We start from the raw sequence: 15,835 nt of genomic DNA on the forward strand, positions 1-15,835 counted from the left end.
ATGGAAATAGAGAACTGAAACTGAGTATAAAGGGAATAACAATAGAAATGTAAATAAGAAATATTCAAGTTAATAAAGATTAAAAAAAAGAAAGAAAAAACTTTCCAGACAAAGAAAAGTTAGGATTTAACTTCCTTTAAAGTTTGTTACAAGGAATCCTCTGGATAGAGAGGACATGATGCCAGGTAGAAATCTGAAGATTAAGGTGAAGGGAAAGAACAGAGAGGATATTTTGATAAATATCACAAATTCTTCTTATATTGCATTTTATAAAATTTTTACTTATTCTTTGTGAGTTGCACATCTTGAACTCCAGTCCTGTTCATATCCCTGTCCCCTCATACCCTCCCTTTGCCCTGCAACCTCTCCATTGAAATAAAAAGCACACACAACAACAACAAAAGCATAGAAACATCTCATTGTAGAAGCTGCAGCATGTCAGCGTGCCTCATAATATATTCCTCTGTCTATGCAGCTTCACTTGCAAACGTTCATTGCAATGAGTCTGGTTTGAGACCTCTGGCTTCGGTGACACCATCAATACTGGATCCTCATCAGGGCTCTTTCTGATTATCTTGTTGCCCTGTGTCATGGAAATCCTGCCAGCTTTGGATCAGCAAGACTGGCCCTATCGTGCATGCCAACTATTTGAAAATGATACAGATGCTGGGGTGGGCCAACTCAGAGCCCTGGATCTGGTCCTGGGTGGTACCTGAGATGTTCCACTGCCCTGGCTAGACTACCCAGTTCCTCCAACAACAAGAGGCAGGATCGGCTCTCCTGCTTCCATGGCCTTGAGGCCAGCTCACCCGCACAGAGTGAGCCTCCGAGGCTAGCCCCACTATGTTGCCCAGGTGAGGTGCAAGGCCAGTTCTCCCAGGTGCTACAGCCAGTGAAGGGTAAGGACCAGCTTTCCCACTTTCATGCCCTGGAGGCCAGCTTCCCCCACCACCACCACCACAGGTGGGAATGGGGAGAGCATCTCCAACACACACCAACACACACACACACACACACACACACACACACACACACACACACAGTACCTCATGGGAGATGGGTGGTGGGGGCCACTCTCCCTTGTTCACCTCCTGGGGCTGACTTACCCACACTCTATCACCAGAGCTAGCTCTACTGTGCTCCTCAGAGGAGGTGCAGAGCCCGCTCTTGAGTGCTTCTGGTGAGAGGTAAGGTTAGCCAGCCATTGAAGGGTGGGGCCAGTTCTGAACAACCCCTAGGCAGTCCCTAGAAGCTGCCACGTCCATAGATGTCCCCATGTTCTCTAGTGGTAAAATGAGCCACAGATACCGAAACTGACCTCTGTCACTGCATACTTGTGGACCCAGACATGGCCCTCTGTGGAAGGGCTGACCACTCATAGTAGGCTATTTCTCTTCACCCTCAGGTCTCCAATTCCATCTCTCTTTATAATGTCCAAGTGTTCTACTTCTCTTTCTCTCATATGTGACTACCACATACTGGACACTATAGCAGCTCCCACTACAGGCTGACCACACAGCTGGCAGGCCCCTCTCTGACAACCTCTGGCAATCAGGTGTCTATGGCTTACGTGTGCCATGTGCAGGATGGCAGGTCTTTGGGTGGTCTCTGTCTTCCTCCTTACATGATTCACTGCATGGTAGTAGGTTGGACTCTGTGTATCTATGACCTACCTATGCAGTGGGATGGAGAGCAGGTCTGTGGGCATCTTTCCCCACCTTCCCCAGTGGCATTGCTGAATGGTATCATAAGTGGAACACGGGTCTCTGTCTTCCTCCTACCGAGTTGTGCTGCCTAGATTTTATTTGATTTGATTTCTATGTATCCTAGGCATAAAACAGCATTGGCCACCAAGCTAAGAAACAAGCTAGGATAACAAAGGACTGCCATCTGTTCTGCCCCTGACTGATATAAGAACAATACCATCAACAAGGTGTTTCTTTGGCCATTGCCAGGGGTTCTATTGCAATATATAATATACAATTAATATACAATATTAAAACTCAAACAAAAGCCATTGCCTGGGGTGGGTTTCAGTGTGTGACAATGTAAAACAGAAAATGATATCAGCACAAATAGGGAAAGGGATGACATATTCCATTTGAAAGGGTGAAAGACTGAGTCAAAGTATGCATGCATGCCTGTGTGTATATATACACACTGGTATATTATATGTATGCATAGTGATTTAGAATAACCATTAGCCATCCCTCCCCTTACAAAGGGTTATAGCAAAAATGCAATGGGTATAGTAAAATGCACCAGTTCAGATAGCTCCAGCGAGCCCTGATTTCTCAGAAGTGTTCCCACTGTCCAGCCTTTCAGAAACAGTGGGACGATGACCTACATCTCTCAGTTTCTATCTACAAATTCCAACCTCTCCCTGCCTCCCTACCACACAGCCAGTGTTCGGTGGCAGTGCATGTCTATAATTCCAGCACTAGTTATAATTCCGTCACTAGTGAGACTAAACAAGAGGGTCAAGGCTAACCTGGATTACATAGTGACTTTATCAACAACAAACAAGCAAACAAAAGCAGGAGCTGACTCATTGTAGCAACACATATTAGCAGACTCCTATCAGAAGCAGGCTGCCATACTTAGTGCTGGACACAATCTGTTGTGGTGGTTATTGTTGTTGTCTGAATTAATTGCAATAGCATCAGCTGACTTGTCTGGGGCCCCTGAGACAACACCAACACTGAGTATGAGTATGTATTATGTTTTGTCTACAAAAATTCTTCCCAATTAGCGTTATGTTTTAAAGAAAACAGGATTGAGATTCCGAAGACATACATGGTCACTATAGATCTGAATTTGAACACAGACTTATACGACCTCGAAAACAGTGTTCATACTATGGTGTCTGTACTTCCTCTTACCCTAACAATTAACCTTGGGGAGAAAAGGAAGAGTGATTATTATGTATGAGCTCTGCATAGTGTATGCCTGTCTCTCTTTAAGCTAGAAAGAAATATTACTAGTCATAAAGAAAATGAAATGAGCCCAAGGGAAGTTGTGGATTCTTCCACTAAATAATGTTAAGAAAAAAAAAAGTCATTGTTTAGCTTCAGGCTTCCTGAATATGTAGGAGGGAAAGAATGGTTCTCCACCACCAACAACCATTTTTAGTCCAATAATCCCAATGAACTTTCTCCCAACTCAATACCTGTCTCCATTCTGTGGGACTGACAGCCTTGCTGAATACTAGGTACAAACATCTGGAAAGCAGATGCTTGATTTTGCGAGTGCCAGAGGACAGGCAGCTGAACTGCACAGCTGCGGGGACAAGGGAGGAAATGTCTTATATTGATATAGCACCTTCCACTCTCCCCAAGCCCCCTCAACAGGGAAGTGATGGGGGTGGGCAGGAGGTGACTAGAGGGCCATCAGCTATGGAACAGCTGCACAGGGGAGCGAGGGATCTTTCACAAGGAGGGCAGGAAGTGAAACACAGAGTGCAGGCAGCCTCAGAGAGAGGACTGGGGGAAGTAGAGGGGGAAGAGGCTAAGCACTCACCCCCCACCCCACCTGTCTAAGGAAGTCCTGGTTAAAATCAGAGACCTGTAACTGCTATTTCTCCTGGGGAAGACGAGGGAGGTAGGGAAAAGGGCATTTTGAAATGAAGTCTTTCATTCGCATAGGCTTGACTGCTCTTCCACCCCATTCCCTGCTCCTACCTGAAGCTAGATTTGCCCATCTGTGCTGGTGGCCTAGGTGTGCATTTCCTTCAGAGCCCTTTGGCTTTCATACCATGTCCTCAAAAGACCTGGAGGCAAGGGTATCTTGCACTGTTGGTGGGAGCTTCTCCTGCAGGTATACCAACACAGAACACACTCTGATCATAAGTCATGAGTCAATCCACATCATCTTAGATACCCCAAGAGCAAGTCTTCACAGTCCCCTCAGGTACAGTGTCACACCTTTAAGGCCAGTCTCCCTAGGTCCCTCACCACTGTTCCCTGAAAGACTAGCTTCCTCCGTGAACACCATCATGTCACTCCCTCAGCATGGTCCTAGAGATGTCTTAATGTTTCTCTCCCTCTTTTTTCTCCCATTCCAAGACAGGCAGAGTCTCCTGGTAAGTTTAGGCTTTTAGAAATAACAGCAACAGTTGAGAAGATGCTCAGTTGGTAGTCTGTTCATCTTGCTGTCTTGCAAACAGGAGGACCTAAGTTCGATCCTCAGAACACAGGCAAAGGAAAGGGGATTGGGGGAAGATCAGTATGGTTTGTTTGTAATCCCAGTTCTGGAGAGACAGACACAGAAGAAATGCTGGGGTCTCCTAGGCAGCTAGCCTGGCCAAACAGACACATTGCTGGGCAGTGAGAGACCCTGTCTCAAAAATAAGGTGGAGAGCATGAATGACACAGGAGATTGACCTCCGGCCTCTACACAGGTATATACTTACCTACACACACACATACAGAGTCAGGTTTTAATTTCGATCCTCCATCCCATCCCTGTGCATAGTAAAGAAGAAAATAGGATACATATGCACTAGTCCTTCGTATGCTTTACATTGTCTTAGCAATTTGCAAATGTTCCTATCTTTTATTTTTGAGATTATAATAGAATTACAATAGTAATCCCTTTCCTCCCTCCAAGCCCTCCCATATAGCCCTCTTCTCTCTCTCCTTCAAATTCATAGTCACTTTTCTTCATTAATTGCAATTGCATGCAGTGTACACACTGCATCAGCAAATGGTGTGTTCATGTGTGTGTGTGTGTGTGTGTGTGTGTGTGTGTGTGTGTAGTTATATATTCCTGAATACAACTTGCTCAGTCTATGTAACGTTAACTTGTATGCAGGTTTTCAGGGTTCACCATTTGGTACTGGATAATCAATTGGCGTGTTCTTCCCTGGAGAAAACTGTTTCTTCACGCTCAGCATTCCTTAGTTGCATTTAGTTCTTTGTGTAGATCTGAAAGTTAATAGCTTTTCCATGTCCACTTTGGTCTGTCCATTGGTATCATCCTTGTTCAGTTCATAATGGGCAATCATGCTGATAAGACTTTACATGTATAGCGCCTGACATTCCTAGCCAACACAATCTCACAGCAAAAGCCCTTATCCTATAGATCTGACAGTCATTCTGCCCACCTCTTAGCAAAGTGAATTCTGCTTCAAAAAAGTAACCTGAAAGTGACCAAGTTTTAAAGAAGTAAAACTAGGACACTTTAAGAAGGAAGGGGAGGTTTATAGAAGTTGAAATCATCAGCAAATGGTGTGTTCATGTTTAATTATGTTAAAAAAACAAACTTGCCTTTCTAAACATCTGAATTGAATAATGTTTTTGTCTGGGACATGTGTTCCTTACCAGCTACTCAGATAAAACCATGCCCTCTGGAATCAAAACAGAACATTTCCCCAGTTGAAGGGAGAGAAAGAAAAATAGACGTCATAGAGATTCCAAGTAGAACCATCAGATACCAAAACCTTTTCCATAGTGAAATGTAAAACGTATATATCACCATCCCAGATCACTCTCAAAAATTTCCTCCCTAAATTTCTTGACCTGTTTACCACAACATAATTTGATCAAGATCCTTACTCTTCACCCTGACCAAAATAACTCCTGGTCTTATATTCTCTGCCTGTCTTAGTCTGTGCTTATCATAACAAATTACCTGAGACTGGGTACTTTATAGGGAAAAGGTTAAAACAAAAAGGAGCTAGTAGCATGGAAGAGGGAGTTCCAGCTCAGAGCCTCCTGAATAATATGATACCACAACCCAAAAATGTTAAATATGCATTCTCATGCAATCACATGCTAAGTCAGAAGAGAATAATATTAGCAAAGAAGGATCCATACCTTCAAATCCTGACTCTATTGCCAGAGATTTTCTACTTAGAGAAATTTATTGAACCTTCTCCTGCCTCTATTTTATTAAACCAGTATCTTTGTAGAGATGGGAATAAAGACACCATTGGTAGGACCAAGGATAGAAAGGAGATCTATGCTATGTCTTTCCTCCCTGCACCCTACCTTAGTTACTTTTCTTTGCTACATCAGAATACTCAACACAAACAACTTAAGGAAGAAATTGTTTGACCTCTGGTTTAAGAAAATACAGCCCATCATGCTAGAGAAGCCATGGTGGAGTTCATGGCCACAGAAGCACATGGCTGGAACTTCTTACCTTTCCATAGTCCAGGAAATAGAGCTTAGACTGGAAACAGGCCCACTTCTCAAGGAGCTATTTCCTCCAACTAGAACCCTCCTCCTAAAAGTCCCAAAACACCATTAAGATCCAGGGATAAGTGCTCAAACACAATAGAGTGTTTCCTATCTCATCTCACTTTCTGTTACTTTTCTTGTATAACCTGGGATTAACCAAGGGGTTGCACAGTACCCTAGGCTCTCCTCCATCAATTAGATCTTGTTCAACTATATTCATTCTTGCTCTAGTCATAATAACCAGAAATTAGAAACAACCTAAATGTCCTTCAACAGAAGACTGGATAAAGATAATGTGGTATGTTTACAAAATGGAATATTACTTGGCTGTTCAAAAAGAAAAAAAAAAGATGGCATCCTGAAATTTGCAGGCAAATGGATGGAACTAGAAAAAAATCATTCTGGGTGAGGTAACCCAAATTCAGAAAGATAAATATACGTTATATTTGCTTATATGTGGACATCAGACATTAAATAAATGATAACCAATCTACAATACATAGACCTAAAGAGATTGGGTATAGAGGAAGGAACTAGGGAAGACACATGGATCTCTCTTGGAAGTGGAAATAGATTTTATGAGTAAACTGGGGGCACAGTTGGGATGGTGATGAGAGAATTAGATGGGGAAAAAGAGGTTGAGGGAGGGAATGCAGGAAGGACAGCTAGAATTGAGGGCATTTGAGGTGTGGTATGGATGGATATCCAGTGAGTTTAAACTCCTAAAATATATGAACACATTCCTAATGAAGTCTCCAAATAATGGGGGAGACAGAGTCCTAACTGGCCATCTCTTGTCAACAAACAAAGATTCTAGTACTGGGACTAGGTTACATCCAATTGACTTGTTGGCCAAAGAGGTCCCCAAACAACCCAAGCTGTTGCCAACACAATAGATTACTCTCCATGATCGACAGCAAGGCCCCTTTGCTGAAGAAGACATCACCCACACAACTCACTGAACATAAAGAAGTTGAGCGGGTTGGGGATTTAGCTCAGTGGTAGAGCGCTTGCCTAGGAAGCGCAAGGCCCTGGGTTCGGTCCCCAGCTCCGAAAAAAAAAAGAACCAAAAAAAAAAGAAAAGTTGAGCTGGTGCCTACATAGAACCTTCACGGCTGTTGTTCTAATGTTTTTGGTATGGGAAGGTACTCTGCAGACTAACAAAAGAGAAATGTAAGCACCAACCTAGCCACAAACCCTGTGATTTACCATGTTGCCCTACCTGCAAAATATGCTAGGGCATTGGTGACACAAAACTCACGATAGTAACCAATCAATGTCTAATTTGACTTATGGACCACTCCATAAAATGGAACCCACACCTGACACTGCTTGAGTGACTTAGAACCAGTGACTAGATAGCCCAGAGACCTAGGGTAAAACCAAATACTACTGCTTTTAAAAAAAATAAAAATTAGTGATAAAATGATTCCTAATAATATTCTGCTATACTCATAGCCAGTGTCTTTTTCAGCTATCACCAGAAAAGCTTCCTCCTGTAGCAGATGAGAACAAATACAGAGACCCAACTCCAGACCCTGAGAAACAGCTCTAAATGGTGGAGTCCCATCAAATCCCTCCCTTCAGGGTTTAAGGAACCCTTGAAAGATGATGTGGAAAAAGTGTAAGAGCCAAGGGTAACGAAGGACACCAGGAAAATAAGTCCATGCAAAGCAACTGAGAAAACCTCATATGACCTCACAGAGATTGAAGCAGCAATCACAGGGCTTGCACAGGTCTGCACCATGTCCTTTACATCTGTATTATAACTTTCAGTGTAGTGTTTTTATGGGACTTCTGAGTGTGTGAACAGTAAGTCTCTGATTCTTGTACCTGCTCATGGGCTCTTTCCCTTCTGTTGGTTTATCTTGTCCAACTTAATGTGATGGTTTTTGTTTTATCTTATTTTAATTTAATTTAATTTTACTTTGCTATGTTTTGTTGTTATCTCTTAAAAGCCTATCCTTTTCTAATGAGAGACAGAAAGGGAATGGATCTGGTTGGGAAGTAAGGTGGGGAGGAACTGGGAGGAGTAGAGGAAGGGTAAACTGTAATCAGGATATATTGTACAAGAAAAGGATCTATTTTCTCAATAAAAGGGGGGAAATGAACAAGGAAAATGTATTAAGACATACCCACAGGTCAGTCTGATGGATAAAAGAATAGCCTGTTTTACTAGACCTTTCAAATGACTCTGATGTGTAGTCCCACATTATCCTTAGTGTTGCCAATAGAATTGAGCCTTGGTTGCCTTAACCATTAACACATAGTCTGCAAGATTGTATTCTCTGAGATATACATATGTATGCACTTCTATTCTTGATCCCTAGGATCACCTCTCAAATAAAGCTCTCAAAAATAAAATCTGGTCTCACAGCTGGCTTTGGGAGGGGTTTAGCCTAACAGAGAGTATGTCTTCTATTACAATTTGATGATAATGGGCCTAATATATATTTAACAACTACCATAGAAGTACTGTGTTAGGTACTTTTTATACATTGTCTTATTGTTCCTGCTATGTTGGTGCTACTGGCAACTACATCAATCATGTCCCAAAAGGAGGCTCAAGAGGTTAATCAGGTTTCCCAAAGGTGCTCAACTAGAAAACAAATGGCAGAGGTATTTGATATGAAATATTAATTAGCCCTAAAAGGTATGTGATTGGCTGTCTTAAGGTGTTCAAATGAGCAGTTAGAATAATGGATGAATGTGGAGCTAGAAGAGCTCTGATGCCAGTGTAAGAGAGACTTATGGGAAGAGATGCAAATCCTAATGATCTTTGACCCTGATTTCCCATCATACCACCTCTCTGAGCATGAGTCTAAGCACAACTCAATACCCAAACATTCCTCTTACCCTATCTGTTTCTACCCTGCTTTCCTTGCGAACTTAACATCCAGTCTCACACTAATAAAATTTGCTAGAAAGAGAGAAGGAGCCAAAAAGAGAGGAGGAACCAGAAGACTGAAGAAAATGTCCATTTCTCTCTCCTTTCTTTGCCTCCCACTGCCTGAGTTCTTTCTGCCTGCCCTCCATGCTGTGACAAACTCCTGGGACCATATGCTGGCTCCCCATGTGGAAGTTGCTGGAAATGCTGTGAGGTTGGGAACTCTGACAGAGTTTGCTCTGCAGTGAATCCAGATGGCCCTTCATGGAGCAGGGTTAGCAGGCGAGGAGGGCTGCCTCCTCCCTAGATCCAACACACCACAGGAGAAGTCCAAGTGAGAAACAGCCATCTGGAAACAGCCCCTCCTGAGCCAGACCAGGAAGGGAGTGTGGTCTCAAAGGGCCAGATGTTCTGAAAGTTGGAGCTCTACGGGCCATCCAGTGTGTGTGTGTGTGTGTGTGTGTGTGTGTGTGTGTGTGTGTGTGTGTGTGTCCGCCCTGCAATGAAGCATGAAGACACTTTCCTTTTACTGAAGGGATTCTGACAGTCTCAAAATAAAAAAAAAAATGCTTCTATGAGTCCATGAGGCTAAGTCACTTCATGTGTCTACTGGCTTCTCCCTGTAGAACCTAGAGAGACAAAGCCCTGTTATGGCCTGTGAACCCCCATGGAGAAAGGAAGAAAAGAGGAAAAGAGGCATCGAAGCAGCCAAATTAACCTCTGTTGAGTACCGGAGGTGTATTGGTATGCCATACCTCTGCTGGTACACAGCATGATCTGGTACTTGGGCTGAGCTATTCTACTTTCCCATCAGAAAAGAAGTTGAGTTCAATCGGTTCTGAAGGCTAGGGAAGACCAGATATCAGGAAACGAAGATGAATTTTACCCCTCAAGCTGAGCCCAAAGAGGTACCATGTTTATCGCTCTTGTTTGGCCTCTCTCCTATTTGGAGCTGCTGCCTAGATGATGACCGAGAAACAGATGAGGGTTGTGGTCACTAAGATGTTCAAAGCCAGCCACTTCCTCTAAAGGAGAGTAGTTCTATCCTTCTGGGTATATAACACAGGAGCTATGCCGACATAAACAATATCTCCCCTGTCCTAAACTGGCACCATTTGCTTCTATACTTTTGCCTTCTTGACTCTCTTCCTGCCATCTGTAATTTGTAGAACAAATCATATCTTTCCATCACATAGGAGTCCTTCATTATGTTGGCCCATTCCTTTCTCCGCTGGAAACTCACTGTTTGGTTATTGTCCTAGTTAAAGTGTGTCTCCCCAAACTGAACATGCTGCTTCTGAAACTGCATCCCTTCCTGTTATCCAAAGAGCTTAAGCAGGGCTTCCTATTATGTCATGATGAGGACAGGCACATACACAAATGTCTGGCAGTCCAAAGCTAGGACTGTGGGTGACCATAGAATCCCCCAGGGGATGCTGCACGTCATCCACATCACTCCAGTGGCTTCCACCCCTCACCTTCCTCCTCTCCAAGGATGGCTTTTCTGGAGATATTCTATGGGACCTCATGCTGGATGGCCACCCCACAGCCTGGGAGGATTCTATTTCCAGCCACTTCTCTTGCACAAGTGGAGATCCGGCCAGCCCACTGGATTCTTGGGATGGGAAGCTCTGGGAAAGGCCAGATTGTTATCACTGTCAGATACAATTTCCTCCCCCGACACTGCCCTCTGCCAGCCCGCAGTGTCCATCTGTCTTGGAAACAGTAAGGTCTCGGCTGAGTATTTTTAGACAGGGCCTTTGTTGGTCTGGAGTTACTTCCCACTAGAGCTGTCAGCTCTGTCCACTCTTCTCTTCTTGGTCTGTGGTAAGATCTCTGATGATCTGTAAAGCACATGCAGGGCTGAACGTCCATTAGAATGGCGGAGGTGCTGCCTGCCCTCCCTCCTCACCTCCTCCTGCAAGGGTGGCTTTTCCTGTTTTGACTTGCTTCAGGTGTTTTGTTTTGTCTTCGTTTCCTGGTCTCTTATTTTTTTTTTAATGTCCTGTCAGTATTTTGAAAAAAAAAAAAAAGAATAATGTGCCACTTCTCCCAATCCTCAAAACCAAAATAAACCTTATTTAAAGATTTCCTGCAGGATGGGAAGTTGCGAAATTCGTTTATGACAGGTAGGTATGGGGAGGAGAAATAACAAGGAAGGCAAGGAAAACAAAACAAACATATTAGGTAAGTGTGGGGAGGAGAAATAACAAGCAAGGAAAACAAACATCTCAACGGTAGCGCTAATGCTCATCAATAGGTTACTAGGCACCACTAAGTCCAATCATTGTTTTACAAGTTAGGAAACTGAGGCACTATGAAAAGAACAAAAGTCAAGGCTCGTCGAGTAAGACCAGGCACACCACACTCATACTGAGTAAACTGAGGCATCACAAACACCAGCTCCTTGCCTATGGAGCTAACACATGAGACTGAAGGCTTATGGGAAATGACAGGAACTTGAGAAGAAAGGTCCTCAGGAAGAGGAGATGTGTTCTGGGTAGAAGGAGTGGTATTGGGGCCTGGAAACCTGCGATACTAGGTGCACGAGACTAGGCAGGATAAAGAAGGGAAAGATTAGCCTAAAGAGGGGAAACCCCTACAAGGAGAGGAGCCCTTAGGAAGAGACAAGACGAGAGTCATGAGGAGACTAGAGTTATCTACTGCTTGTCAGAGTACTTCAAAACTCAGCCTTGCCTTATCTGGAGCTGAGAAAATGCTTTAAATAGACACTCAGCAGACTGTGACCTGTGTCATTTGGCCAAATAGCTTTGGGAGTGGATTTTTAATGTCCTGATGGAAAACAAGCTATGATATATGCCTGGTTCCTGACTATTTTTGGTTGATTTAAATTGTGAAAATCTTGACTTTCATGTCCACGTGAATGGATGCTCTGGACAAAAACATTGAGCAAGGTTCTGGCCCCAGGAGACTGGGAATCTTACCCTACTTGGCTACAAACCCACAGCAGGACACTGGGGGAAGCTTTCAGCTTTCAGGCCTCAGTTTCCTCTCAAAGAGTACAAGATCTGCTTTATAATTTTTTAAGCTCTTTCCTTCTTAACATTGTCTTTGATTTAGTCAAGATCTGATAGCAAGGTAGGCCAGAGGCCCTATCTTTCAGGTAGCCATTTGAAGTTGTTATTTTCTCACATTCATGGAAATGAGTATAACCTTCCATGGAGTGTATAGACTCAAAGAGCCTAGATTCAAAACCTCCCTCTACTACAGACTAGTTCAAGAGCCTGGACAAATCGCTGAATCTCTCTATGCCCTGTTTCCTCACTGTTAACCAGTAATGATAACAGTATACACTTCAGAAGTCATGAGCATTTCATGAACTAATAATCTCAAACTCTTACAACTCAACATAATAAGTGATATTATTATCGTATTTTTCCTGCTTCTACTAAAGTCATATCAGATATTCTGATGCCATACTTGAAGAGACCAGGAACTAAGGGATAGATAATAATCTATCATCAGGAAATGGAGAGCAGCAATCAGGTAGTTTAAAAATGGAAAGGGGGTATGGGGTGGTACTAGCTCTTACTTTTGCTCAAATCCCGTTGAGTATTTGAGAACTTGCATTGTAAGCTCCTTTCAACTCTTCTGAGTCAGCAGGCCTGTGGGACCACACTAGACAGGAGAGCATCTCACTTAGTGGAGTCAATTGAACAGAGCAATTGGGAGACTTGGGCTCCACATCCAACATGAGTCTCTGGACCACTAATTATTAACTCCATTCTTTAGCATATATGCCAACCAGAAAAAGGGATGTAGAGACCCCTGGAGTTTCTACTACTTCATACCTGCCCCAGGTCAAGTTCTTTCTCTGAAACATTATAGGAGTATTTCTAAGCACGTAGCAGAAGTTTGACCACATGAAAAAAAACATATGAAGTTTCCATATTTCCCAGCACTTTGATCTGGATACTCAAGCTATGACAAAAGCTGGAGAGGGGTCATCTAGGCATCCACTTAGAGCCAATAGAGCCATTTCTCCTTGGCCCTTTTCCAAAGGCCACAAAGAAGAGCACTGACCATTTCTTCCAAGAATTGTACCAAGTGAACCGTTACCCAATCAATGGCTGCCCATCTAGCTACACATCGTCAGAAATGGCTCTTATGAAAATGTTGACTTGTGTGGATTTACCATGAACTCACCAAATCAAAGCTTCCACTAACAGAACCACGGATTCTATAACAAGGCCCCTTAGGTAATGCTGTCATAAAATGCTCTTTAAAAATCCAGTGCCAAAACATAAGAATGTGTATGGACAGCCTCTCTCTCAGAAAGCAGTCAGCCTGGTAAGCTAAGCCCTAACTTCCATGCAGAGCATCCCTGATACAGGTTATGAGTCAAGTAGAAACAAAAATACTGCTCCTGTACCTGTTTCTCCAGAATGAGGTGTGTAGGTAAGGGATGAGAGATGGGAAGATAGATTCCCATACAAATACTTAAAATACAATTCTGTGGTTGAAGCATAATGAGGATGGGTAGATACGAGAGGCATGAGAGAAGGTATAGTCCAGAGTCTAGTCTTTGGAAATATATATATGCCTAGATTTGAACCTCATCTCTACCACTGACCATCTGAGTCCTGTGTACCTCTTCTCAGCTTCTTATTTTGCAAAGTTCATGGCATACTCATGAAACCAAGCCTAGTTACCTGACCTGGAGCCAAGCCTAGCACACACTAGACACTTGGTGACTGCCAGCCTCTTGGTCTTTGTGTTTTACTGATGAAATTGTCTGCCAGGATGCCGCAGAGACAAAAATTATCTTATCAGAAACTATTGTTAACTATGGTTGTCAAGGTGAATAATATATTAATCTAGATGTCTCAGAAAAGAAGATTGTGTTTTATATCCTATTGTTGACCTGAAAAAAAGATTCCATCCTCTGGGGGGCCTTGAGGGCTATTTGTTTTGGCCCTTCAGAGAGTTCTGGACCCCTTGGAGCAGGATTCCCTAGAAACAGAATGCCTTGCTCTCCTGATGATGGTATGGCCCTCCAGGTTCTTCCTCCCCAGGAGAGGGGTCTCACATGGTCTGGGATGGAGGCCAGAATCTCCTCTCTTAGAGACATGTCAGCCCAAGATTCGAGGACAAATGGCCTTATTTGTTCATTCTCTGGCAACTGAGTTTCTACTGTTAGAAAGTTCTTTCCCACGCATGAATCCACAGCTGGCTCACTCTCCTGAAAAAACTGGGGTTGGAAGGTCATCAGCAATGACAGTGATCCTATGTGCATGGCTCTGTCCCACAACTCGGAATATTTGCTGACATATCACTTTCTCAGAGATATCATCTGACCACCCTCTCAACCTCACAATCTGCTCAGACCCCCACCCTCCATTCTTCTCAGGTGCAGCAGCCATGAGGATGCTTCCTGCAGCTTTTCAGCCCCAAGCAGTGTGATTGGTCAACAACCTCAGATGCTGCTCTCAGCATCAGTTACTGTAGTTAAGAAGACAACACACTTTCCACAAGTTGCTCTAAGCCAACCAATAATAGAATATATCAAGAAGACTTGGGGCTCCTAGCCCCCACCCTATACCATCTCTAGTACACTAAATCCTTCACTTGCTTTGTTCATCTGTATTTTCCACCTCAACCCAAAGGCAGAACTTTCTAAAACTGTATTATTCATTAATGAATTTCAGGCACCTGAAAAATAACACACAACAATTATTTCTGAAATAACCAATGTCTGTCTTACAAATGGGAAAATGGGGCATGGAGAGGTCACATGATTCTCTTAGGTAGCTCAGTCAGTAAGTGGTAAGGTTATGAATGGGATCTGACCTTCCTAACCCGATGTCTCCTCTTTCTTGTCTCTCATCAGTACTACCTCTCCTTTGATCTTTGTTATCCATTCTCTGTGTCTCTTCACTCATGGACCCTTCTCTTTGTCCCTCTCTTTTCTTTGTTATTGTGTGGAGAAAGCCGAGGTCTTTGGGAGGAAAGGCCTTGTCCTTGCAGGCTTCCAAGACAACAGCTAAGGTTGGCCTTTGGTTGGAGACAAGTCTCTAGGCCAGACACTGGAGTTTCAGCATTGAGACCAAGAGGTAGGCCAAGATCGGGATGTATGGAAGGCCCGTTGCTGGTAGGAAGGCACAGCTTCTCTAGGGGACCCCAGGAACTCCTGTAACTGGCTCTCCCATTGGGATGAACCCCATTTGTGGGCTCATAAAGCGGCCTCCTAACTCCACCCAGTCCCCGAGCCTGAGGACATGAGCAGTGGTCTAAAGTCTCACCTAGTCCCATTTTACAGACTAATTTGATTGCCCGGCCCTAGAATTCTATAGAAACAACAACAATGAAAAGTTGAAATTCCTTAGAATATGCAGAGGGAGGGGATGACTCACACGGTGCTAAACACATTTTATTAAAAATATATATTGTTAAATTAAGTCTGCTGTCTGGACAATGATGTTCTGTTTTGTTTTCTTGTAGTGGAGTTTAAAAGAGACTATTATTTTACTCTGATATATTATTATTAAAAGGCATTTTAACTTTGTACTTGAAAACTAAGTGAACGATTTCACGTGTTTTAGCTGAGGCATCGAAGTATCGGGTGCTTACTTGTGGGAAATCATGTATTCATACTACAAAATAAACTCCGTGGCTGGTTTGGTAATAACTTTTACTGTTACAGACGATTTCGCTTTGACCCCGGTGGCAGAGCACTTTTACTCCACATTCCACGCAGCTAAGTGCAGGACCTTCCAGAACCTTCCCCTAGTCCCCCTCGGTCCTC

At 43.3% G+C, this 15,835-nt stretch overlaps 1 non-coding gene across 1 annotated transcript; it reads right to left on the reverse strand.

The window, feature by feature from the left end:
- Positions 1-1,817: 1,817 nt before the first annotated feature.
- Positions 1,818-1,960, reverse strand: LOC120094901 (small nucleolar RNA SNORA48). Its single transcript, XR_005489593.1, has one exon. It is a non-coding gene; the product is annotated as a small nucleolar RNA SNORA48 (small nucleolar RNA).
- Between the last annotated feature and the right edge of the window lie 13,875 nt (positions 1,961-15,835).

This window comes from Rattus norvegicus, chromosome 9 (genome assembly GCF_036323735.1).
Source record: "Rattus norvegicus strain BN/NHsdMcwi chromosome 9, GRCr8, whole genome shotgun sequence".
Taxonomy (NCBI): domain Eukaryota; kingdom Metazoa; phylum Chordata; class Mammalia; order Rodentia; family Muridae; genus Rattus; species Rattus norvegicus.